Consider the following 22,500-nt stretch of genomic DNA (forward strand, 5'->3'; position numbering starts at 1 on the left):
ACGAAAATAAATAAAAATTTATTTATGTATTTCTCCAAACATCAGCCACATTTTTCTTCTATGTTTTAAAGTAAAACACTTCTCATGTTTTAACCGAGGGAACCAAAGAATTTCCAAATTAAATGTTACTTTTTATTTCACCGGTAAGAAGAATGAATCCCAAACAAAACTAAAAACATTCGATAAACGAATTCCCACCAGGTGCTAGCGAGATTCTCCATCATGGAATATTTTAACGCAAAATCTCCATAACATTTTCAAAAAAGAAAAAAAAAACCCCTTTAAATCCCTAATCAAATTAAAAAATGAAAAATGATATTTTCTCTATTTTGAAAATGTCTCCAACCCTGAAAAAAGCGGATGAAGTTTTAATTTTTATTCCTTCTTTTATTTATACGAATTCGTACTAAGTTGTTTATCTCTACTTTTGTTCTGCCTTTCACAGTGGCTTCCTTTTGTTTTTTCGCCATTTTTCGTGCGAACATTCATTTTCAATTTGTTTTGTTATTCAAATGCGATGGAAATTCATCTGTAATCTGCCTTAATATTGTTTTTCCTTCCTAGCTGCATCCCTGGCGACGTTGGCTGCTTTGTTGTGAGCCATCATTAAAAGTGTTGGATGCGCTTTTTGTAACTCTGAGGCAAATGAATGTTTATTAGATTTTGATGTTAGGGTGGAAATGTGTGCTTTGGAATTTATTCCACTTTCTTCGAACGAAATATTGTTTTTTTTTTTTTTAAATGTTTTTTTTCTCTCTCTTGGCTCGAAACAAAGCGACGTCAGATAACAAGTTTTTCGAATTTCGCTTGCAATAGTCATTAACTGAAACGGATATTAAAAAAAGAAAGTAATGGTAAGAGTGATTTTATTAAAATGACTATTTTTATTTGGGAAACTAATAACAAGTCTGTCAGCGTTATTAATTGCTTATTTGTAACTGTAACGTTATTACTTCTTTTTGCAAAATTTATAATATTGGATAAGAAGTATAAGAATTTTCTTTATTATTGTAGAAATGTAATGAAAACGGTTATGCGGTTTTGCTTTCTGCTTGATACCCCAAGAAAAATAAGAATTTTTATTAATAAGGAAATGTTATTAAAAAAGGCATGTGTTATTGCTTTTAGCTCAAGACCAAAAGGAAAATAATAATTTTGATTATTATAGAAAAGTCATAAAAACAGGCATGTGTTTTTGTTTAATACTCTAAGAAATGTAATAATTTTGAATATTGTAGAAATGTAATAAAACAGGCATGTATTTTTGCTTTTTGTTTAATACCCAAAGAAAAAATAATTAAACACTATAACGCATTGTCACTACTTTACTCCAGGTTTTTTTAAAAATATTTCTGAAGTGGAGACCCTGTAATATTTACAAAAATTTTGTAGGATTCCATAATCATTACGCAAACTGTCAAATTGTGAAATTGTCAGTTTCTCCACTTGTACTGTAGTTTACTGTTACAGTTTATGCCATTAACTTTAATGTTTAACTTTAAGACATGGAAAAATGTGAAAAGTTAAAGGAAATAACAAATTTACAAATAAAATAGAATTAAAGAAAGAAATTCAATTACTTGGATAAATTCAAGCATTAACTCTAGTCTGGCCGCTTAGTATGGCTAGCCACTTGGAAGGACACAACTGAGCTGACTTCTGACAGCGCGTATGTGAGGATTAAGTATCAATAGCAATCGTAAAAATGAAATTTAACTGGATATTGGAGTTAGATTATGCTTGGTTTTTCGTTAGGTAATTTACAGTGAGTTAAACAAAAATATCACTCAGAATAACTTTGACGAACTTTCGTGGACTAAATGGTTTCTGGGGGTGACCTTAAAAATGCTAATTATGTAGTTCTAACTATTAATTAAGTAACGAAATCAGACACAAAAACGTTTTTTCTCTGAATAAACATCATTTTTTTAAATATTTTTGGATTCTTCACCTTCACAACAAAGGGGGTCACCGCAATCTGGGAAAAATGGCCCCTATAGTTTGGTTAGAAAAGCGATCCAAAGTTCTGATCCCTTAATATTAGTTTTTTTTTTGCTTTTTAAGAGACATTTTTAGAACTAATTAATCAATTAAAAAAACGTACCCTCTCATAAAACCCGTTTACTCAGAGATAAATTCATGCAAAAATAATTTTTAATAATTATTTATTATTTTTTATTATTTAATTTAATTGTGGATGAAAAAAATTTTTGAATTATGAGGTATAATTTTCTATACCATATCAATATACGTGTTTTTCCATTGCAGAACCTAAAGTTTCAACAGTTTTGATTTAGTAGAAACCGAGAAAAATTAAAATTAATTATTTTTTAAAAAATAGTTTTGCTACAATGAAGAAATATTTAAATTTTGCAATTAATATTTAAATGTCTATAATTTAAGAGAAACTTGACTTACGCGAGCGTAGAGTGAAATTTCATTCATACTTCTTTCACTAATAACCGATTGCTAATCTTTTATTTTTAAATTATAAAATGCGATGCTTCTTTTTTAGTCGCTTAAAAGTTTATTCGTAATTTAATAAAGTGATCTGAATAAGACATTTTATTGAATAAAAAACCTTTCATTCAACGATTGTCGAGTTTTTAAAAGCATGCTTCTAATAAAATGTGATTATACATCAGCTTTTTATAATTTTATTTTTTAGTTTGTTCCTTCAATAATTGATACAATTTCAATACTATACAAACCTATGTATAGATTTTGAATAATATATTTATAAATTTCTTTAATATATATTTTACAACTATCAATACGCATATTAAAATTTCTCAACATCTTGTACATCGTCTTAATCTTAAAATAAATTTTTAATTACCTATCTGCGTGTGTTTCGCAGAATTATTTTACCAACTATTTAATTAACTGCTATCATTTCTGAAAATCTTATTCTTCACGCTACCACGCATGTTATTTTTCTATTAATATACTAATCAATATTTTTAGTACTTAAATTTAGATTTTTTTTAAAAATAAAATTCCTTTTTACATTATTTTCAAGTTTTTATTAAAAGAAAACTTAGAATTATTGTCAGCTAGCTGAGAAATAAATCTTGTTAAGAAAATAAAAATACTCTGCTGATCAAAATTATTCGATGCAAATCAGCTGATTTATTACTAAGCATACTATTTTTTCGAAAAATGAAGATAAATTACTGATTGTATTTTTTATTGTGCCTTATTTCTTTGTGTAATGTAATGTGTAAGTAAATGCGTATAAGTACACAGCAAAATATACAACAGTTTTCTTTGTTTTTTTAAATGAAAAAAAGCCACTATGGACACACAATTTTATTTTGACATTCAAACTTATTCTCGTTCGTTAACTTTAAGAAATTTGCCTTTTTTGAAAACATAATGTAAACAGTTGCTTAAAAGGATGTTAATTTTATTTCTCACGTTTAGTACAGTTCAAAAAAATATTGTTACATCAGAAAAATGTTCGACATGCCTTATGTTATTAAATCGCAAAAACTAAAAATAGAAAATTGTAAGAAAATTCCAAAACCATGTCATTTTTAGAATCATCATCTCAAAAATTGTTCCTTTACTAATTTTAGAATTTCCTTAATTCTGAAATAAGATATATTAAGAGATTTTTGGATGAGAAATTATTTTATAGATGTAATTATAATGTTTGACAAATAGTTTTAATATACTTTTTTTAGAAATTATAAATAGAAATTGTTCTTTTATTTCTCCTTAAAAAGACAAGAATGTTAATGCTTTTTTTATGCTCAATTGAAACCTGACAATTAATTAACTCCAGATTTAAAATCTGTTCAGACGTAATATTTAATTGCTTGAAGCAGTTAGAAACAATTAAACTTATTAAAATTATTAAAAATTAAACCTATTCTTTTATTTTGTTAAGAGCGGCAGGAAAAATTAGGAAAAGTAGTGAAAAGCTTCGTTTACCATCATACTTATTATTATACATTTAATCAAATAACTTGAGTTATTCAAGTAAAGAAATGAAATAAAATAAAGAGTAAAATATAAATTCTATTGAAATAAGTCCTTAATCATACATTAAAACATATCTAGAATAGATTTTGGACCAATGAATAAAAAATATATTTTCTAATAATTTCGAATAAGGCGGAATTTCTAATTCTGATATTAAATTTCTAATCATGGTATGGCGATAATTCCTGGCCTCTTTTCGGGATGACCACTTAGTACGTGAAAATCCGATTATTAGAATGAAAGTTACTCAGGGTGATATCCATTTTTTTTTGCTCACTGTACATTGTAGTTAGGTTATGGTTGAGTTGTGTTTTGTCAAGTGAACCGTAGAATGTAGCTTAATTAATTTATATAGTGTTGTTATTTATAGTGAGCAATGGGAAATTTTAGTTTTTTTTGTAATTAGCAGTTTTGTGGTTCGACAAAATATGCGTGAATGAAAGTTTCGTATTCCAATAGTCCAGGCTTACCAACTGAGGAATGCAGGACAATGGAAAAAAAATCCTCTGCTGAAAGAATAGAGAAAATTTTGTGTTGTCTGCACTGGGATTCAAACCCTGTTCAGCCGGTCATGAGATTGTGTGATTAGCACTCTAGGCTACAATGATATATAAAGCTGGTTGTTGTGTATTCACTTTATAGTGTTTATTGCGTGTACTTTACTTAGTGTTTATTGTGTTAACAGTTTACACATAGTGTTTATTAATTGTTGGCGTTTAATAGCGAGCAGGGGACGGAGCTCTTTAGTTTTCTTAAAAATATTAGTTGAAATCCACGACTTACATGAAATACACGGAAAGGTCTATTCCTTGCATATTTAATCCATTTCGAAATCGATTACAATTAAATTATAAATCGTCCCCTGATAATTTAGTTCACCGGATTCCTTCACAATCTTATTTGGTGTAATTTAAAATGAAAAAAAATTTCTCAAACACTGCCTTGGGATTTAACCAAATCTCTCTTTTCGTCTTCCATTCCATTTTCTCAAAAGATTTTATCCGCAGACAAACGGGATCTTTTTTCAGCTCCTTTTATCATCGTTCTTATTTTTACTTTTTATATCTTTTTTTTTCACCCTCATTGGTACGTCACTTCCGAGTGTCGGCCGTAATTGAAGCTCTTAGCGAAGAAACTGAGCCAGCTTCAGCCTCCCCATCCCCTGCATCCCAACGTCCGACCAAAGCTTTTGTGAAAAAGATGGATCGTCCGACGATGTTCCGTCTTATTCTCCCTCATCCTTCTCCTTCTCCTTCATCTTGGGCATCATCCCTCTTTCGGATGCTGATGCTGTTGCTTATGGAGATGTGTCCTTCTGTCGGGGAGGGTGGAAGGGGGGATGAAGAAGACGATTTATTTCTTTTGCAGAAGTCTTGTTAGTGGCGCAAAATATGAAACTTTGGACTTAGAGAGGAGGGGTGTTTCTCAGAGTGAGAAGTTTTGGTGAGAATGACCATTGTTCGAGTCATTGTTTAACTGTGACATTGTTAAAATTATAGTATATTGCTTTTGCATCAAAAACTTTGGTTCAAAATTTTTTGTGAAACAATAAAAAATTATATTGAAGAAAGGAGTTAAGAATGAGCCCTAGTCCGTGAAAATCCGACCGTGAGACAGAGCGTTATTTAGAGTGTTCACTTTTTTATTTTGAGAGCGAGATTTTTGCAAGTGACGTAGTGTGGGTATCTCGATCCTGATTGGCTGTTAAAATGTGGTATTTATTTAAATTAGCAACTGTTCTTTCCATGCCATTTCGAGTAAGCCAAGTCCGTTAAGTATCAATTATCTTAAATGGCATATTCTATATTCTTTCACAACGTTTTCAATTTTTCACCATATCTTTCTTAATTAACACAAAGACAGACACGAAGCCATGTGGGACATAAACAGACTAATTATGCATCAAAGTTGCCAGGTACACAAAAAAAGCATGTCTCGGTTACAATAAAATACATAAACAAATAATAAGTCTAAGTTAAATGGAAGATGTAGACGAGAAAGAATTATAATTTAACAAATTCAATGTGCGATACGGTGTTGTATTTAACTTTCTAACTTACGTGCAGAAACTCAGCTCAACTTTAACACGTATTTTTGCTTAGAAACGATCAGCTGAAGCTCACGTCGTAGCTCAAACGTGTAGGTATTTATGATCTTCTTTTTCTTGAAGTGCAAGTAGCCAATTGTATTTTAAAAATTTAGAAATATTTTACTCTTTATATTTCCTTATTCTATTGCCATTTTTTAACTGTAAAATATCTGGAGGCATTTTAAATAACGCCCGTTAAACATATTTATGCACTAAAAATATAGGTTTGAGGTTCAAATTTGTAATTTAAGTTTTAATTGTCTCTGGTAACAATAGCATGTTTCAACTGGAATGAAAAGTGCATTGCACTATTTTAAAGAAGAACACTCTTACAAATTGTTTATGTCCCAAAAATAGATGTGACATGGTGCATATTTTTGAAATAAATTTTTTAAGTGTTCCTTGTTCCTTCGTTGAAAATATTACCAACTGCATATTTACTCGAAAGACCAAAGTTCAAAATTTTGAAGAAAAAACTCTGCATGGTGCATTGTTGATTTAGCAAATTAATACTAACTTAAAACTCATTTTTATTCCTTTAACATGTTTCATTGATTACTTCTTCAAATACTGTTTTTTTAATGTTTTATTTGTTAATTACCAGTAAAATTGCTTAACCTTTGTTAATTTTACCCCTTTTTATTTTTTTAAGTCTCAAAAATCTAAAAAAAAAATTATTATGCCATAATTAGATTCAGCATTTGAATTGAATAATAAAATACATCGTGAACGGAGGATTAAAATAAAAGGAATAAGAGACGTTTATTTTCAACGGAGTAGACGTATTGTCTTTCTCTGAGTAGCAGTTGTATGTTTTCGAAAATCAGGCTTTAGATTACAGTAATCATATTTGAAATGGAATTAACGTCTTGGAACATCACACTTTCAGCTTTTCTTGAATCGCAAATAAAGTTAAAAATTGTGCAGAGGGATAATTTTTGAGAAATATACGTTTCTTTTCTTTTGAAATTTACAAGTTTAAATATAAAGTCACTTTTATATGTATTTTGATTAAGATTATTTTGAGAAAATAAAGAAGATTGTTTCAAAATACTTGGCTAATACATTCTCATTTTCAATTTTGACATAATAATAATATATCTTTGAGCTGTACTTAATTCAGATAGATATTATTTGAAATCATTATTGCAATGAGAAAATTATTCGTTTGTTAAAATTTTAATTTATTCTGTGCTGCTGTTGAATCTAATTTATATTTATTGAGATAAATTTTGAAATATTATTAGATTTGGTTGCAGTTTTTGATAAGTTTTAATCTTGCTACTATTTAAGCTCAAATTATAACTAAAATAAAAATATTATAGAATTATGTGTATTGTTATCAGTGCATAATAAAATTTATTTTAAGGTAGTTGGGGCTTTACATACTCTTTGGAAACTATTGAAAAGATCTGAACCTAGGATTTTATGTTTTGTATTACATTAGATAAAAAGAAGCATACAGTGAAAACAATGCTTAAAATCAGACTATGCGCAATATTCGGTTTTAAATAACATGCAAATTAAGACAACACTGTTTCTGAAAATTAAGCAAAAATGTGCAAAAATTTAGCGTCAAAACAAATATAGTTGAATTTGAAACCCCACGTACACACCGAGAAAAAAAGTATGGTCGAAGCTACTAGAATATAGTAAAATTTATCGTGTTTTTTACTTTACGGGAACATTAAAAATCCAGAAATTTTTATCGAAGCGTTTTAGTAATGATTTTGGTAACATTAAAAATAAGAGAAGATTTCGTAATATGTGATGAAACTTGGTAATTTATCATGATACCTGAGAGCATGTCATAAAAAACCACTTATTCCGTTTCACTTACTTTTTAGTTTGGTATTTTTAACTAAATGCACAGCAATAAAACTATAATTTTGAAAACCTGAAATTCCGATAAATCGTTACCATATGAACGGTTTAAATACCGTATATTTTGGTTTTATTACAGAATACTTTTATTTTCAACAGAAATGCTATTATTGCATTATTGAGTATAATGTGATATGCTCGAAATTGTATTGTAACAGCATACATTGTAACTTCATATTGGAGCATGCCACTGTACTCAATAATGGTTTTCAAAATTTGACCATATTTGTTTCGGAGTTATTTTTTTTTCAGTTTAGTTCAATTTTGAGAAATCCTTTTTCTAAAAAATTCAAACTGAAATCAGCGTGGATTCTACAAAGAGTGTAATTTCCTGAAATTATAAATAAATAAGAATTAAGAATGAAAGATCAAAGTTTATAATTATGCACCTATTTACTTTTTTATTTGAAATGACAAAACATTTATAGCGCTAAATTCTTAATCTCATATTTTTCACAAAGTTTTTGAAAAATGAAAAATAAAGCATTCTTTCACTAGGCGAAATATGCTCCCAGAGTTATAGCGTACTTTATTTATTTGACTTGCCTATTCTTAGCTATAACAATCCGAATGTATTTCCAGTAAATAGGAAAAAAATTATACAAGTTTATTTCTACAAAATGTACCGTATCATTTTCCACTCAATCACATTTCAAAAAGGAATTAAATCGGATTATTTCCGATTATTTTTAATTAAAAGAAAAGCTCTCTATTTAAATAGATTTTACTTTATAAATGTACGTATGATTTTTAATTTAACTTTTCTCTATGAAATACGTATTTTATAATATCATAATCGTCATTTCAAAAGAAAAAAGGAAAGAATTATTAAAAAGCTACTCGTGCGAAGGATAGAAACATTCTAAACAAACAATGTAAGTAGTTATTTTTAACTTTATTCTTTCATTGTGTCAATTAAGGAAGTAATCATTCGAGTTTAAGTTCTAAGTCGCTTCTTTTTTTAGATACTGTAACTTTCTTTAATATAAAATTTTAATTATAAAATATTTTTCGTATTATTTGACAAAAAGATATTAAGAAAAACAATTATTACCAATAAATTATCTCAAAAGTAATTTATGTATAGTAAAACTTTGTTATACAACTTTTAGTATAAAAGTGTACTATCACATTGATCATTTCAGATGACGTGGTAGTACAAATAACTCCCTCTTATAGCTTTTAACCATACATTATAGCGTTTAACTATATTTATATATATATGTATATATAACCAAGCTTTGTATGTATATGAGCCACAAGGTTCCTCAATTTTACCCCTTTCTCTAGGAACGACAAATCTTTTTTCAATCGGTAGTACGTTTCAACAAGAAGTTGGAATATACTGGCATGGGGAAAAACAAGACCATGGTAACAAAGAGGAGAAAAGTATGGTGAATGGGAAAATTGCGAAACCTATGCTATTAACAAAGATTATAACAGGTTTCACGGAGAAAACAATTCTGGTAATGACATTTCTTGCAAAAAAAAAACTTTATACTGGTAATAAAATAAAAATATACGATATTTAAACCATTCAGTTGGTAATTTATCATAATCATATAGTAACGGTTAAATGGAAATTTTTAGTTTTTAAAATCATAGTTCTTATTACTACACATTTTGTAAAAAATTCAAGGCTGAAAAGTATGAAATTTCATCAAATAAATGTTTTTCATGCCATGCTCAACGATATCATGATAAAATTGCCAAATTTTATTAAATACTTTATGTCCATATATATATGATTGTTAATTTTATCCAAATCCTTATCAAAGCGCTTTGGTTAAGATTCGGTTATTTTCCTATAAAGCTAGGGAAACAAGGTAAATTTTACTGGTATGTTATGGTAGTTCTGACAATTCTTTTTTCTCAAAGTTGAATTAAAGTATATCATATTTCCTGAAAATCAGCATTTATAAACTTCAGAGATTTGTTTATATATATCACTCCCAGGAATGAATCAAAACTTTTCGTTCATATAATTTCAGGTATGAATTATGTTACAACTTACATCAATAACTCAAGTGGTATAAATGAGTCACAAAACAGGCAATTTTTTTTGTACGAAATTTCTTTTTCATTAGATCTAGTTTAATGCATAGTTACTTTGATAAACGTTCAAGGATTTTGAACAATCTAAAAGTGTTGACGATAAGTAACTGCAGAGATTTCATTCATGATAGCATTTATTTTTAAATACTTCATACAAAATGTTTTTTCTCTATGCATGCATTTGCCGTGTAAAAATTTTCTTACTAGTGTTTTGGAAATATTTTTAAACGCTCTTACCAGAAAATATATACTTTTCATAATACTATAAACCTATAAATCCTGATTTTAATAAGCTTTGAAATACGTCATAACTCTTGGAAGTATTGATGCTGGTCAGAGATCAGTTATAGTATTTCAATCAGTAGCCACTTTTCAAAAAATTAAAAACGATTAAAAAAAACTAGTAATATTAGTAATGTAACACATTTCTTTTGATGCATATTTCAAAATATTGTAAGCATTATAAGATTCATTTTTAAAGTCACGAAAAAATTTAAGAAACACGCTTGAAATAAAATAATTTTCTGAACATTACAAAACATTTGAACATTTCTGTGCATTATAAAGTAATCTTAGTAATTCATATTTAATTTTTACAAATAATAAAAGGCACGTGCATTTTTGACGAAAAAATAGCGATTAACAGACACCACTTGCCATTACAGAATCACCATTCATAATAATCACTATTTGCCATATTTAGCTGTCCTGTGGCCATTGGCAAAACGTGTAATTTTGCCTCATACTTGTAATGTTTAAAATTCCTTCGGTATTAATAAAAGCGCTTAAGTAGTCGATGCCAAAAACGGGTTGTAAATAAATAAGTTTAGAAGGTTTTTAAAATTTTTTTACGTAACAAATACTATATACTATTCTTTTTCAATGTTTGTTGAATTTTTTAAAAAAAAAGTACATGAATAGGAGATACGTAAATTACACGAGTAAGATCGCTAATCACATATATGAAACGTTCTGTGACTCTGTTAGCATTTGGATTTTAAAAATTATTTTTAAATGTTTCTGAATTATTCTAAATCCCTACGTATATATATACTTTTTTTTTTAAAAAAAGAGAAAGTATTCTAAACTGCTACGGTTTGAAATAAGTTCTTTAAATCTCCTTTCTGAGTATCGTTAGATTGCTCTCATTTAGCTTTACAAAATACCGTTTCTGAATCACTCTCAAATCAGCCACAACAATCTCAACTCGATTTGGTCCATCGAACAACATGTCGTTTCCAATCATTTTCAGAACCGAGAACTCCAGCGACAACAACCCCTTTCTTCGAGAATGACGTCACTGATCGTAAAAGAAGACCGGAATTGCCAAAGCATGGAATCGAAAGGAAAATAACGCTTAAACTGGCCCATGAATAAAACAAATGCTCGCATCTACGGGAACTGTTTGTCTTCCCTCCCTCTACGAGCTTGAAAAGATGATATTCACGAGGGATATGTAACGACAGATCCACAAATATCCGATACAAAACACCCCAAAAATCGCTTGCATGTCCCCACCCAGAGAATATAAGTGGCAAAGTGCAGAAGGGAATGATGGTAGTTTCGGGACATGATATATTTCGAGCATTACTTTATAGATATTTTTCTTTAAAAAATTTATGTTGTCTATTTTTGAAGAAAAAAAGAATCGTGGATTGCTTATTGAAAGAGAATATTTTTGAAAGGAGTTATATGAAGTTCAGTAATAAAGATTGAAAGTAGAATGGAATATAAATCAGGTGTCTTATAAAATTAAACACTTTAAACTTACTTAAAAAAAAAGGATTTGTATGTAGGAAAAGCACACTTATAAAAAAAGTGATAGGTCTGATTCTGTTGATTTATAAAAGAAAATTAATTTAGTTTCAAATTTTTGCAAGAATTTGCTATAAACTTGACCTTCTGCTCTCATAAATAATCAAATTTATAAATATTGTGCTTATAATTACAAATGAACTAGATGAGAAATTATCAAGTGTGTGAAAGCATAACGAACAAGAGAAAATAGTTCTCTAGTGTTAGTATCTTTTCACATTTATGTAAACAAAACCTTTTATTGTTTTCCCCCCCAGTTATTTTGTAATTTCTGCAGTAATTGGCAGATGGCCGCACAAATCATAGGGATGAAAACAGCATTGAAAAATTGGTGTAAAGCAGTGTTTCCCAAAGTGTGGTACGCGTTCCCCCAGAGGTAGGGGAACAGTTCAGCGGGGGTACGCGTTCTTATGCGAAATATCTTGCAACAAACGAAAATTTCAAAAAAATTTATTTTTAAACAAAGCCAGCCGTGAAAATTTCTGATTACGTATTTTTCTATTGACTATTATTTGCAGATTCAACAGTTAATAATTAGTGGTGTCAACAGCCAGTTGTGATTTTTAACTCTTGTGCAATTTTTTTAAGTAAAAAATACATTCATTTTTTTATTAGTGGTACACAGCGCTACGAAAAATTTAGAAAGGGCACACAAAAGTCATAAGTTTGGGAAACACAGGTGTAAAATGTAGTTTTCACTACTCTATAAAGACCAAACGTAATTTTAGAGGCAACAAATGAAAAGAAAAACATGATTTCATCTAATTAAAAAACAATTTAATGCTACCATGCATTGCGTAAAAATAAATCAAGAAGTATTTATTAAATTTATAGCTCATTTTCTCCTTCAAAGTAAGCCTTTCTTGTGTTCATTTAAGTTCTTGTTAAAGTGAAATGCTCCCTTTAGGGAAAACCACCAGGTCCTAATGACATCTTGTGGGAAATTAAAAGTCATTGTTATGCATATATCCACATGACAAAAATAAACAACTTCGTCTTCCCTATCTCAAATCTCCCTCTGGGGAATTTTGCTAGCGTTATTTTTCTGAAGAAATAGTTTTTTTCCCCTACTAGAGTACACAACCGCTATTTTTTTTCTTCTTTGTCACTTTTTTGATATGCTAAGCGATTTTAGCCAAACGCATCCGCAAATGTTTTTAGTTTTAATGGGAGAGATATTATAATGAGTCATTTGGCAATGTTTTAGATAGATATTGGAAGCCAGAATACTTCTCTTTAGAAATATTTGAATAATCTCCTCTTCATTTTTATGGAGAAGTGGTAAGAAAAATTAAATAAATGATTGTAAAAGCTATACGATGAATGGACTGGTAAATGAAGCTTATTTTTTCGACGTTTTATGATTATTTTAATGAAATATATCTTCTGCGAATCATTAAAATTAATTGAAATGAAAATAATATTCATTTGCTTTTTACACAGAGAGAAAAAAACTCTGGCAAAATTATCGAACTGTATGGTAATGGTATTTTAGGATATAAATACAAAAAAAAAAACAACATAATTGTGGTCATAAACGAAAATATATGGTATTTAAAATATCAATTTCGAAATTTTTCTGTTCATATGTTAACAGTTTACAGGGAGCTCTGGGTTTCAAAAATATAATTCTTATTACTATACATTTAGTAAAAAATACAAAACTTAAAAGTAAATTTAAACGAATAAATGGTTTTTATACTGTACTTCAGTGTTTCCCAAACTAATGACTTTTGTGTACCCTTTCTTAATTTTTCGTAACGCTGTGTACCACTAATAAAAAAATGAATGTGTTTTTTACTAGAAAAAAATTGCACAGAAGTTGAAAATCACAGCTGGTTGAAAAAATAGCCAATAGAAAAATACGTAATCGTAAATTTTCATGGCTAGCTTTGTTTTTAAATAAAAGTTTTTGAAATTTTCGTTTGTTGCTAGATATTTCGCTTAAGAACGCGTACCCTCGCTAAACTGTTCCCGTACCCCTGGGGGTACGCGTACCACACTTTGGGAAACACTGCTGTACTTAATAGTATCATAATAAAATTACTAAATTTTACCATATTTACTAAATTTTATCTTTTATTATAAAGTTATAATTTATTGTTGCATTTACCAAACTAAATAAGCTCTGCGATAAAAATTACCGCTCGTTTTTGTATTCCCATAGAGTAAATTTAATCATATTTTATCAAAACACAGTAAATTTTATCATATTCTGGTTGCTTTGACCACACTTTTTTCTCGCCGTAAGAAATGCCTCATTATGTTAAGTTTCATTCAGTTAAAAAACTAAGCCTCTATGATACAGTAATGTTTAAAACAATTTCGAAAAAAATATTAATTGGAGGAAATAAGAAATTTAAATTCCAGTTAATTAGAAAATATCTTCCAAGCCGTACGATACTAGAGCACATATAAAAGATTCAAAGCAATCTCAAACCACATTCAATTTTTAAAAAAAGAAAGGATAAATTAAAAAAAAATATGACATGTTTTGTATATTTTTCTTGGAAAATGAAGTAAAAGAAAAAAAAAATTATGACATCTAATAGGGAGTCATGTATAAAAGCTTATAGAGGAAACGTAGCAAATAAATGTTTCGTCGATATTTCTCAAAATAGATAAAATTAGTTCTAAAATTCATCGGTTTGTTATGAAATTAAATGCAACAGCTTGAAAATATCCTAAATTTAGATGTATTTTTATGCAAACGGTGGCAAAATCACTATAAAACATTTTCATAAATTGTTTTTGTAATAAAAATTGCTCACAAATATAATTTATAGTTTAATCCGCAGTTTAACCAGATACACAGTAGATATTGGATACAGCTAAAATGAGATGAAATAAACTAAGCTCTTTTTTACTTAAGTCTTTTTTACTTTTTATTCAGTACGTTTAAAATATTGGATATAATGAATAAAGGAATGATCTGAAAACGTTTCACTTCTAATTTTAGCATTTAATATGAATTAAGTATGTACAAACAATAACTATAAGAAAAATCTCTATCAACAAACTACTTAAAAAAAACATTTTGCTAATACTATGCTATTTTATGACTGTGTGACTTTGTAACTGTAATTCATGATGTTTGGTTTTGTCCATCTCAAGATAGTGTACTTTATGCTGTCATGCTGATTATAAATGATCTACAAAATGTCAAAATAAAGAAATCCACGTTTTGAAAAAAAATGAGAAGCTTCTGTGATCTGATTTATTAATATTTAATAAGTTACCTCCCAGCTACATTACTTAGGACTCAAAAATATTTTACAAATACTGGTATTACTCAATGATTTTTAATAAATATTTTCTTAGTTAGAAATTTTTTTAAAAGGTATATTATAATGGGTAAATATAGTTAAATTATTTTATAAGCTATATAGCTTATATAACTATTTTTATAGATAAATTTATTTAGCTTATCTATATCTTTAAACTATATTTATGTAAGTTATAGATAATATAGCTTAAAATAGCTAACTATTTAAACTATTATGTACTTAATTTGTGAGCTTCGTTGAATATCATTAAATATTTAATTCACATGATATATCACACAATATTTTATATCATATTAAATTTTTATTCTTAAAAATAATATTTCATTTTATAAATAATATTCTACAGACTGTTAACAACAATACTCAAGCCTTATCAGCCTAGCTGCTTTAAAAGTCTGAAACCTTGAAATATTGTTTTCAGGAAGAATATAGGCTGCTCGCTTACTCCTGGGAAAATAGGATAAACAGAATCATCGTCTGGCATACAAATAAAAATATATACCTGATTAGTTTTTACTTTACACTACTAGAAAAAGCATGATCAAAACTACAAGAATAAGGTAAAACTGAAAGTGCTTTTGGCTCTATGGGGACAGCAAAAAGCTCGGTAATTTATACCGAAGCACTTTGGTAATGGTAATAATAAAATATGGTTTGGTAACAATAAAATATGGTTTTATAATATGTGGTAAAATATAGTAATTTTATCATTATTTCTTAGAGCATGACATAAAGACAATTAATTCTGTTTAATTTACTTTTTAGTTTTGTATTTTATTACATGTGCTGTAATAAGAACTATTATTTTAAAAATCAGAATTTCCGGCAAATCGTTACCAAATGAACAGAAAAATTATCAAATAAATATTTTTAATTCCGTATACTTCAGTTTTTATAACCAGAATTGTTTATTTAATTTTTTTTTAACCTGAAATATCATTACCATACCGTACGGTAATTTTACCAAAATTTGCTTCGCTATGTACTAAATAAATTTTTTTCAAATAATACCATACGTTAATTTTGAGTGAACAATGTTGTAAAATATCATTGTATTTAATGTTAAATGTAAAATATAATAGTAGTTTTTTTTATAAACAATGAGGTGATAAAATTTTTTTCTATATTAATATGCTTATAATTGTTTGTTGCTGATAAAAAGTTTTATACTATTTTTTTTGTCATTTCTAACAGCAAAAAAAAAAAACATTTTTTAAACAAATGGGTTTTGTTTTTACAATTTAAATTATTCCTTTCTCTTTTTTCTACATAAAATATCATTTAGTAGATAAACTAAGAATTCAAACCATAAGTAGATCTTAAAAAGCTATTACATAGATTTTATATTGCTTTGGTTATTAATCTAATGAATTTTTGTTTAAGGAAAAAATATACTATCATCAACTGATACATTTGCTGTAGGGGGAATTAGACCAGCTGGTCATGGCGTAACCTGTCAATGACATGTGTTGTGGGGAGTAACCCATATCCACATAATCACTTTCAGTTTTTCTGGTCTGGAAACAGATATTATGTCAATAATGGAAAATTTAGCAACATTTTTTTAATTGTTAAAGTAGCCATTTGAAGTTAACATTTATATTTCTGAAAAATAGTATACAAAGTATACGAACTTAACATGCGTAGCATTACATTGAAGTTCTTAAAAACATTTGTTGGCTTTTTTATGGTTTTATGTTTTAAAATTTCAAATCAAATGTCATTAAATGAACATAAATTTGGAATATGAAATAATAAAATATTAAAAATTTTTCTCCTAAATTCTGTAATTGAATTTTATTAAAAACAGCATCTTACTTAATTTGTTATCGATATTTTTCAATATAATAAATGATAATAATGTCTTATAATGATATTTCTGAAGATGAAAAGATAACAATTAATTATGTGAATAATGTATTTTAATTAAACTGACCTGCTAATTCCAAAAATTTTCTTCAGTAACATAACATAAATGATGTCATGTAATCTGATACGGTTTATTCTTCTGAAAGAAAAAAAAATAAGCAATCATTTAAAAGAATAACCTTATTTGTTAAAATACATAATGCTTAAAATAAATAATAATTTTTTTTATGAATAATTGATGAAATGTATTTATTTAAATAAAATAATTTTAAATAGAAAATTATAAGAGAACATAAACTATTTAAAATTTCATTTTATAATTAATTAAATAATTCAACCCACTCAGAATGTATTATGTATTGCTGAGTTATATCCAGTAGCCACTAGAATTCTAAAACTCTTATCAGGTTATTTTAGCTATTATGTGCTGCCTAATTTGTGTTTTAATAAAAAAAAAATTTTTTTACCGTGGAATTATTTTTTTGAAGAACGTTTTGCAAAGGAATTGCACATTAAGTTAGAGATGATTTTCATTACGAATTTAAAGATTAATTAATTTGCGCAATTTTGGTGTAATTAACAGGAGTCCTTTAGCTGGTGGAGAAAATGCTGTTCACAGTTAACATATTTATAACGTGGAGTAAGAAAGCGAAGTTTAAGAGTAACTTCGCCAAGTAGTAACTTACTCCGGTATCTTTCACTTTTGCTAACTTAATCTATCTGGGCAATTTTAAAGCTTCTTCTTGCAAATCTCTATATATATTAGATGTAAGAGTTCCATTCAGTAAGCAAGAGAACAACACCGCGGAAAAACTTCTGAATACATATCAACAACCCCAGCGGTTGGTTAGAGTATCGTATTTCGGTTCGAAGGAACAGAGGTTTTATCCTCGACTCCGTTAAGACCACAGAATAGTTGCGGTATATGTGCTCATGAAATCTTTGAAAGTCCTGTGGTCGGTCGCTGAGCAGTATCATGGGTACAGGGATCTGGAGAAAATTTCCTTTCTCTTCAGATCTATGTCTAAATTGAAGAAGTGGCCTCACATATGAGGTCCTCTTTGCGGAGGATCGAAATTGGGATGGCATGTCTCCGGATCATCCTCAGAGTTGCTTCCGAGACAGTCGCCGGCAAACCATTCTGCAGCTCTAGAATGACGTATAAAGTACCTACTTATATACCATACCAACAACTATCCAGCAAATGCTTTTGCTATGTATAATTTTGCATTGTGGTATAGACTTGCATATGTCTAAATTTTTTAACTGATTCTTCATATTTCTATCACCGTTTTTTTCCCTGCGGTTCTGCTGCTTTTTTGGTTCCAGTTGGTATATAATGCTAATAAGATCATTACGTTGAATATATTATTTTTGATTTGAAATATCTCTAGCATTTAATTATGTAAGCTTAATTATCATGTTTGGCATTACTTTCAATAGCTTTATACATAACCTTCATTATATATAGTACATATATATCAAACTCAATTCGTATGTTACAATATTAATATTCTTAAAAACGTACCACCTATCCATAAACTAATGCGATATTGATTTTCTAAGTCAAGAATGTTATTATATTTTGAAAATATGAAATTCTTTAGTAATATGTATGCCCAGAAATTTTAATCCTTTTATTAAAGAAGTTTTAATAAACGAATCACATAGTTAAGGTAGCTGGATAGCTTCATAAGTAATATTTAATAATTTTTAATATAGAAATCTTTACTTTAGAATTTTTTTAAATTTCGATTTATGTGAGTATTACACATTAAAAAATTGTATAAAAAATTAAAAAAAAAACATTATTTCAGAAAATATGGGGTGAAAACTGGTCAAAAAATTGACCTCTAGTCAAAATCACATAGATTTATTGAAATGTATTATTTTTGCATTATTCTTGTTTTACTCATAAGAACTAAACTTCATTGACAGACTACGCATTAGAGATAATATAATTTACGAGATATTTTACAGCAAATATTGTAACTTATTTTCTGAAAAGACCGAATATTACAATTAGTTATTTTTATTTTAGCTTAAAAATATAAAATAATAGTTTAATCAACTAGTCCGTAGTCTATTCCCTAGACATTAATGAACATTAGAAAACATTTATGAAAAATTCGAAGTAATTCGAGCTAAAATATTTAGAGATATTGCATTCAAAATGAAGGAAAGTAACCAAAAAATAGGTTTTGGGTAATGGGCAAAAAATACACAAATATTAATGTAATAACCAAAGTATAAATGACTTTTTAAATCATCTAAACTTTCGTTCGATTTTACGCATGAACAAAACTCAAATGGTTTAAAAAAGAGAAAAGTACATCGTTTTATTTTATGTAAAAAAACTAAACAAATGATTTGTTAGTGAAAATTGCCTTAGAAAAAGTAATGGGGTGCAGTAACTTATTTTTAGCATTTAGTTTGATGAAAGTTATATTCTTAAAATGTTACTTTGCTGCTGCTAATTTTGAAGCCATTTATAAAAGTTTCTTTTTCATCCTAAAAAGTTTCGTATCTTCACGTAGCTCAAAAATGTTTTTATTCTTCTCTCTAAAGATTTATTAAACTTCACATTAAATAAAATAATGTTTCACTGAAGTAGCCAGCAATTTCTCTTTTGTGAATAATTATGATAACAGAAAAGTGAGTAATACATATTGAGATCACGAAGTGATTCCGGTAAAGTCGCATCATGATTTTGGGGGTTGTAGGGCAACAGCGAGCATCTCTAGTTTTTGAAACTTCCTCGGAATTTAAAAATAGTTCTTAAATGATATCTGTTAATTAAAATTCTTTTCTAATAAAGCAACATTTATCAAAATATATAAGCATGTTTAATATCATAATCAAACTAATTTCTTTCAAATATTTTGCTATGTTAGCATCGTTGTGGCTTTAATTTAAATCTCTTTAAGAAATTTGTTTTCATGCTCATTTAAAAATTATGATTAATACTCACAAAGAACCATAAATCCTCGTCTCAGTGAATGATTTAACAACCAAAAACAAAAATAAATAAGTGTCCTCCCTCGAAACAAAATTCCCTAGCTTCTAACAGTTTTCACAGCAAGAAAAATTCCAACATCATAGAAAATGCTAATGAGTTACGCAGCGGCTCTAATCCGGTCAAATTATCGCCATTTCTCCCGCCAAACTATTAGATTGCTGGTATCACTTGGCAAACAGCAACTGGGAATTCAATAGCGGTTTGTACCAATTAGCGATGATCAAGAACTCCCTTAAGGGTGAAGAATCTTAACATCGATACGCCAAGTTGTTTGAATATTCTTTAAAGGACATTTTTTGAAGAATTTCTCACGCCTCTATCTTTCTTCTTTGGCGGACAGAAACTTGAGGACAAGTATTCTGGGGGTACTTCCTCAATTTCCAAGTCACTTCCGTTTGGTGAAAGTTCACCGGAAATTAAGAGGGCCCTTGGGGAAGTTCATGAATATTCCAAATACGTGTGGACGCAGTCAATTGTTTGAGGCACCAATCGGTTGTCGGGATGGAATTAATGAGTGCTCAAAGGCAGCGAACCCTTTGTGTTTGCGTTTGATGATTTCACGTACACATCGCACTTCTGATAAGTGGAAGTGGTAATTAAACTCTAGCCACTTTGTGGGTGACTCTGATTTTTCTCTTTTTAAAGACCAGGATCGAAGTTCTGATTTCAACTAAACAGCCAACTTATAAATTTAATTATGACTATTGAATATTTAGTAATAAATTACCTTTTCAATTTTATTACGATATGTGCCGCGATGATTAAAATTAATATAATTTTTGTTAAGACTGAAGTCAAAGATTACACTTACTAGGAGCCATGAATAAATATTTAAGTGAGGAAAAGTGAAATCTATCAAGAGGCCTCTACCCTTGCCATCTTGAATTTTAGATTAAGTTTTTAATTTGCCTTTTCTTGATTTTTTTTTGTTGAAATTAGCAAATTTTTGATGATTTAGTATTATTATATAGCACAATACCTTTTTAAAAAAGTAGGAGATAAAAGGGGGGGGTGGTCACCTTATTGGATAAGGAAAAATAGGGCTTGATTATTTTTTGAATTTCTATTAATTTTTCCTCCCATTTTAAATACAATAAAATGATGCGGTTTGCGGTTTTGAGTAAGTAATTTAAAAAAACTTATTTCTACATATTTTTATATTTTTTTTAAAATTTAATTTTAATGTAGTTTAAATTGATTAAAACTGATTTGGAGGACGATAAAAATTTCTTTTAACGTTTATTGCAATGAAATAAAAATAATTTACAAAAATTTAAAATCAGGCAACTGTAAACTATTTAACTATCTATCAAAAACTGTTAATTGCAAAATTGAGTTGGCATAATTTCGCCAGAAAGAATTAACAGATTCTAAATTACGCACTCTTTTAACTCAAATTGTGAGTGAATGGCAGTTTTGTATTTTACACATATCGAATGATACTACCAATAGAGAAAATATCCACTGCCAGTTAATTTGTGAAAATTAAATAAAATGGATTAAAAGCTTATGTATAATCTTTCCTCCCCTTCTTTACTTCTTTGACAGTTGAGTTCGGTCAAAAAATATAAAAACCTGGTTGTTTGCCAATTGAAAAGCGGTTATTAGAAACATCTCCAGGATTCATCAGGTGATTCTGTTTTCAATCAGTTGTTCACCCCGACTGTTTTGTTACAGTTGCTGATTTGTAGTTTTTTTCCCTCACATAAATATTAATACATGACTCCTAATGAGTATACTTTTTCTGACTTTCTTTTTGACGAGAACTATGAAAATGTATATTAATTTTTGATGCAGGTATTCACGGGGTACGCTATTCATTTTAACTGTATTAGTATTGCGCATAAACTTTTGTTCATAGCTACACCTGAAAAGAAGTGGAAAATTTGTGCTTGGTTTTACTAAAATATAACGGTTTTACTCAAATTGTGAATCTCTATCAGCTGGAGAAATATGGCATATTGCAAATATCAATAATTTCTATTTTTTCTGATTATGTTTTGTCACATTTACCTATCTTTAATGTTATTTATAATGCGTTTTTATTTTAAAATACTGTGGAATAACTTGAGATAATCGACAATTTGAAAATGAATCTTAAACAAAAATGTTAGAGATACAACTGCTGATATATAAAGAAGGATTTAGCGTTAAGCAGCTTGAGTTGCACGAAAATTATTGTTTCAAGTTAAAAGCATATACTTCAGATTTTTCGACTGTTTTTAGCTCTCAGATATTTTGTAAAAATTTTAAAGATTGAAGAATATGTATCTTTAATAAACAAAATAACGTTTTTATTACGAGTCTTAATATAAAAAGGTAAATTTGTTTAAACATCATGTCTCTTAAAGGCAAAAGTGATAAAACCGTTTCTGCACATATCAGCAAATTAGGAAAAACAATTATACTAATTATCTACGTAAATATGGTCCTTACTTGTAAAAATGTGTCTAAAAAAGTCTGTGCTGAATAAAATCATTAAAATCTTAAAG

At 28.3% G+C, this 22,500-nt stretch overlaps 1 protein-coding gene across 3 annotated transcripts in view; it reads right to left on the bottom strand.

The window, feature by feature from the left end:
- Positions 1-22,500, bottom strand: part of LOC107449163 (EGFR adapter protein) — a 198,626-nt gene that overhangs the window by 114,446 nt on the left and 61,680 nt on the right. For 2 of the 3 annotated variants that reach the window (XM_043039494.2, XM_071182391.1), the window contains exon 2: positions 17,057-17,128. The exons of the other annotated variant lie outside the window; for it this stretch is intronic. The gene's annotated coding sequence lies outside the window, so the exon portion shown is untranslated. The remainder of the gene's footprint in view (positions 1-17,056; positions 17,129-22,500) is intronic. 3 annotated transcript variants of the gene reach the window in all.

Source organism: Parasteatoda tepidariorum, chromosome 1, assembly GCF_043381705.1.
Source record: "Parasteatoda tepidariorum isolate YZ-2023 chromosome 1, CAS_Ptep_4.0, whole genome shotgun sequence".
In the NCBI taxonomy this organism is placed as follows: domain Eukaryota; kingdom Metazoa; phylum Arthropoda; class Arachnida; order Araneae; family Theridiidae; genus Parasteatoda; species Parasteatoda tepidariorum.